The sequence below is a fragment of the Lipotes vexillifer genome, unplaced genomic scaffold (assembly GCF_000442215.2).
Source record: "Lipotes vexillifer unplaced genomic scaffold, Lipotes_vexillifer_v1.1 scaffold107, whole genome shotgun sequence".
NCBI lineage: Eukaryota > Metazoa > Chordata > Mammalia > Artiodactyla > Lipotidae > Lipotes > Lipotes vexillifer.
In genome coordinates, this window is record NW_006777108.1 from 355,469 (window position 1) to 361,392 (window position 5,924).

Genomic DNA, 5,924 nt, shown 5'->3' on the forward strand with positions numbered 1-5,924 from the left:
GCAGGAATGTATTGAGCGGAGTTGAGTTCAACTCCCAGCTCTGACATATGCTAGCTGTATACCTCTAAAAGGCCTTTGTGTTTGGGGGTCCTTTTATTTTCTCATCTGTACAACGTAAGAAATGGTTTAGACTAATGTTTCCCAAATTTCAGTTATTCATGTACCACCTGTGCCATTATTTAATATTTTTATTTAAACTGACTCATTTTTAAAATCTGAAAATCAATTTTAATTTCATCATAAGGTCCATGAGTCATGGGTACAATATGCTAAATATATTTTTTTCTAACATACTTAAATAAATATATAACTATTAAAAATGCTTGACTGTGTTACCTAAAATCATCCTGTTTATGACCAGTAGGACACACTGCACTTTGGGAAACTGAACTAAGTGAGCATTAGAGGCTTTTTCAGTTTTCAATTCTATAAACTTCGAATAGGTATTTGAAACAAATTTTGAAAAGATAAATATGCTAGTAGTAGTTTAAGCACATAAGCACTAAAGATAGTTATGCTAAAAATGGTAGTTTAATAATAAAAGCTACTTACAAAAATGTACATTTCTGTTTTTAAGCAAGTCTGGCTAGAGGTAACAGTCTGGATTAAAAATGAACAAAAAGGGCTTCCTTGGTGGCGCAGTGGTTAAGAATCTGCCTGCCAGTGCAGGGGACACGGGTTCGAGCCCTGGACCAGGAAGATCCCACATGCCGCGGAGCAACTAAGCCCGTGCGCTGCAACTACTGAGCCTGAGCTCTAGAGCCCACGAGCCACAACTACTGAGCCCACGTACCACAACTACTGAAGCCCGCGTGCCTAGAGCCCGTGCTCCACAACAAGAGAAGCCACTGCAATGAGAAGCCCGTGCACCACAATGCAGAGTAGCCCCCGCTCTCTGCAACTAGAGAAAGCCTGTGCCCAGCAACGAAAACCCAACACAGCCAAAAATAAATAAATAAAATAAATAAATTTATAAAAAAAAAAAGAACAAAGATACTCATAACCTTCATGGCAACTCGTATCTGTACATCCATGCTGTCAATTCTTAAAGAGTGAAGTTATGGTTCATTCATCTCTCTATAGCCTGTACCAGATGCAGAGCCTGGCACAGACTCCTAATAAAGATATTCTAAATAAATTCAGCTCAGACATATGTTTTGATCTTGTAAAAGTTTCAGTCAGGAATTATTAGTCTAGAATTTCAATAGACTCATAAAATTTAGATGACTGGGAAAAGCCTCTAAGAATTCTCATACTGCCTTATTTCCTTCCTTAATAGTTCTGAAGTCCAAGATCAATCATTTCAATTATACTCTTACTAGCACCCTCAATTTCTTCATTTCCTTGCCACTTTTGCCTTCCCCGACTAGCTCAACTGTCTTCTTTCTTCCACTCAGGCTGCAGAGTCTCACAGTTCTGCAGACTGACTTCCTAAAAACTTAAGGTAGACAACATGTCTGGCCCGTGGTGCTGGTTCATCAGTTCTTTTATTCATCTTCCCACTCTGGCCTTTATGAAATCAAAGTGATCTTTTTAAAACACAAACTTATCCAGGTTATCGAACTCCTGCTTAAAACCCTCTCATGGTTTCCAACTGCTGTTAGCAGAGTTCTCATTCTTCGACAAAACCTACAAAACCCTAAATGATGCAGCCTCAATGCACCCTGTCCTCCTCCCTGCTAACTGTGTTCTAGCTATACTGTCCTTTTCACTGCCTAGAATGTAATCCTCCACCCATCACCACACCTTTGCAAATGCCATTCCCTCTGGTTGGAGCATTCTTCCCTCCCTTCTCGGCCATGTTAAAACCTGCTCAACCTTGACTTCAACCACACTCTATCCCCTCCCCAATCTAAATCAGGTCACTTAGATATATACTCTCGATGGAGAATATTCCTTCCCTTTAAATCACCCTCTCGGGCTTCCCTGGTGGCACAGTGGATAAGAATCCGCCTGCCAATGTAGGGGACACGGGTTTGATCACTGGTCTGGGAAGATCCCACATACTGCGGAGCAACTAAGCCTGTGCGCCACAACTACTGAGCCTATGCTCTAGAGCCTGCGAGCCACAACTACTGAAGCCTGCGCGCCTAGAGCCCATGCTCCGCAACTAGAGAAGCCACCGCAATGAGAAGCCCACGCACCACAACGAAGAGTAGCCCCCGCTCGCCGCAACTAGAGGAAGCCCGTGTGTGGCAACGAAGACCCAACACAGCCAAAAATAAAATAAATAAAATTTAAAAAATAAACGACAAAAAAATAAATCACCCTCTCCATCTCTCCTACTAGATTATAAACTCCCTAAGAGCAGGTGAAATATCCTTTTTGCTCTCCATTTGATCCTCTAGTACCCAGCACAGTGCTGGGCACTTAGTAGATACTTAGTAATTACTTGTTAAATGAATGCATCCCTCTGACACGTCTCACACTGCTTTCTCCAAATTTCACTAATCTCCCCATGCTTACGCCCACTGCCCTTTCCAGGAGGGGTTGGCTCAAGCCAAGAGCAAAGTGCCCACTGTCATAACTGGTTCCAATAATGGGTAAGGGCCCACAGTGAGCAACCCTGAGAGGATCACTTTAATACACTGACTTCGGTTTATTCTATAAGCATTTTGGGGCAGCTTCTATGTTCTAGACACTGTTCTAAATGCTGGGCACACAGAGGTAAACAGGGACAAATAAGGTCCCCGGTTGCTATGGAATGAACTGTGACCCCCCCCCAAAATTCGTATGTTGAAGTGTTAATCATGACTCCACGTGACTGTCTTGGAGATAGAGTCTTTAAGGAGGTAATTAAGGTTAAGGTTAAATGAGGTCATAAGGATGAAGTCCTGATCTGACAGAACTGGTGCCCTTAAAATACAGAGATACCAGAGCCCTCTCCCCATGTGAGTACACAGTGAGGAGGAGGCTGTCTGCAAGCTAGGAAGATAGCTACCACCAGAACCAGACCATACTGGCACCCTGATCTCAGACTTCCAGCCTCCGGAACTGTGAGAAAATAAGTTTCTGTCGTTTAAGCCATCCAGTCTATGGTATTTTGTTATGGTAGCCCAAGTGAACTAATACACTAATAAAACCTGCATTCTAGTGTTGAAGTTATGTCCAGTCTTAAAGAGAATTTAAAAATTTAAGAATGAGAAGGAAAAGAAGCACCTACAGGAAGTAGCTAACACAACAAATAGAAGGAACAGGTGCTGCCAAATAAGGCTTTATTCATACTTATGCCCTTGCAAACAGAGGAAACCTTTTAACTGGAGGTATCCTTAGATCTGGCCCATCTTCCTATCTCACTGAAAGACAAATGCTAAAATAAGCACACTTTTTATACAGGCTTCCTTCCTACAACTGCACTCTTTACACAAATGAGCCATGGTTTAAAAAAAAACTGGGTGCCACATGGAAAAATCCATCTTAAAAAAAAAAAGAAAGTGTTACTATAATTTTAAAAACTATTTGATTTACATGACACTCAATGAAGAATCATCCGTATTTCTTCTGATATTATGCACATATTTATATTACCATCCACAAAAGCTGACTACAGTAACTCATACAGAATCACAGAACTTGAGTTAGAAAGAGGCTAGCAAACCCTGCATAATTCACATAGGAGTAAAGAGAAGACCAGATGTTTTGATTCTTTTCCAACACCACCCTACTCCCATCCTAGATTACTGCATAGAGAAAGGATCAGCTACATCATTTGCAGGGCCCCCTTCTTCAAAACTTATTAAGAATTTCAATACTGTGACAGCAGAGCATTAAACCAAGTGCCAGGCCTTCTAAAGATGGGCCTTGTGTGACTGCACGGCTCACACACCATGAGGCTGGCCCTGAATACAGAGGTACATCTATAAGCACCCTCTTAAGAAACATACAGCTGACCCTTGAACAACTCAGGGGTTAGGCCGCAGACCCTCCAACGCAGTCCACATGTAACTGACAGTTGGTCCTCTGTATAAGTGGTTTCTCCTTCTCTGTGGTTCTGCATCCTCATATTCAACCAGCTGTGCATTGTGTAGTACTGTGGTATTTACCATTGAAAAAAATCCACATATAAGTAGACCCATGCAGTTCAAACCTGTGCTGCTCAAGAGTCAACTGTATTTCTTTACAATCCAACACAATATAGATGGATCCTGGCTCCTGAACAAACACCACTAGGAATATGGTGGAGAGCAAAGAAAAGTGAGCCTGGAATCAGAAGACCTCCAGCCACTACCAGCTAGACCCTAACAAGCCCCTTAATACTCCAAGACTATAAAATGGAGATAGAACCCACCCTATCTCCTTCTCACAGAATTGTGACAATCAAATTAAATGAGTTCTATGCATCAACAAATGCGCCAGTATCACTACAATTCCCTTAAACAGCTCTGGAAATTAATGTTTTCAAATGCTGGAGACACTGAAAAACTGGCGGTAAAAGGGGTAGGATGTGCAATAAGTACAGCATATATTTAGATGCTCACCTTCAAGTATAACAAGCACTCACTTCCCATCAATGGTTTCTAAGCAAAGGAAAGCCATGATGATGATTCTGTGTTCCTCACCAGAACATCTATAACAGCACTGTCCAACAGAAACATAGTGTAAGCCATATAACTTAAAATTTTCTAATGGCCACACTGAAAAAAAATAAAAAGAAATAAATCTAATTTAGCAATATATATTATTTAACCTAACATTTCAAAAATATTACCCTTTCAACATGTAGTCAATGTAAAATTATTAATGAGAAATTTACTTTTTTTCTTTTTTTTGTGGTACCAAGTCTTGGAAATCCAATATGTATTTTACACTTTCAGCCCATCTCAATCCTGTGTGGCTACTGGACAGTGAAGATCTATATAATACTACGTGTACAAGGTATCCAATCACCCTTTTGTGTTGTCGTCTTTTCCACTTGTCTTACCATGACAAATAACAACAGTAGCAGTTTCAAGAAATTTCTACCATCACCATCTTCAAGGAGATGCTCTATATATCTCCAAATTTCCCTCAAAATATAGTTAAACAAAAGGCTGCAAAGGCAGTCATTTTCTAAGTAATTTAGGAATGCCCGTGGCTCCTGTGAGAAGCTTTATCCTCTTACGGAATTTTCATTACTCGTACATGCAGAGGACAGAGCTACGCGGGTGACAGGCCCTTTAAGAAGTATTTATTTAGAGTACAACTAGAGCAAGGCTGGCTGCTCTGCCGGGTAATGCAGAAATCTAAGGGCGACTCCCACGCTCCAGACACCTGGCGTCCAAGGGGAGGACGCGGTTCTAGACAATCCGGCCGCGGTGGAGGTTGCAGCGCGGACCCAGCACCCCGAAGGAGGTCCCGGAGCCCGCGGGCAGCTCGCAGCTCTCAGGCCCGGCCTGACGCCCGGCGCGGTTATCCCGCAGCGCTGAACGCGACTCCCCGTGTCTCGGCTCCAAGGAGGACCCGGGGTCCGCACCCGCCTGGGCTTTTCAACTGGGCTTGCCCGGGCGCCTAGCGGCCGTCCTGGAGCTCCCGAGCCCTCGACTCGGGCCTCCCGTCCCGAGTGCGGAGACGCGGCCCAGCCCGCACTCACCGACCTGGGAAGCAACGCTGCCTTCGTACTGCCGCTTCCGGCCTAGTCGCAGCCCCTCCCGACGGGGGTGGTACACACGCCGGCAAGATGGCGGCCGCACGACGCGGCCACTACCCGACCACCGCGCCTCGCAGACGCGCGGGCTTGCTTGGGCCTGGGAAGGGGAGTTCCCCGGTACGAGCCCCACCCCTCGCTCGCCCGCGGAGTCGCACCGCCCTGGGGCGGGGCCACGGCCCCAGAGGCCCCGCAGGCCCCGCCTGCTGTCCACGAGCCCTGGTCCACCTCCTCAGGTCCCGCCCCCTGAGTCCCCAGGCGGGATCCTGGTCACGTGGAGCCGGACTCCTCTCAGAGCTGG

General features: G+C 44.7%; 1 protein-coding gene across 1 annotated transcript in view; it reads right to left on the bottom strand.

The window, feature by feature from the left end:
• The window catches only part of MIOS (meiosis regulator for oocyte development), a 40,444-nt gene extending 35,881 nt beyond the window's left edge, over positions 1–4,563 (bottom strand). Inside the window, exon 1 of the mRNA XM_007450790.1 lies at positions 4,479–4,563. The gene's annotated coding sequence lies outside the window, so the exon portion shown is untranslated. The remainder of the gene's footprint in view (positions 1–4,478) is intronic.
• Positions 4,564–5,924: the final 1,361 nt, after the last annotated feature.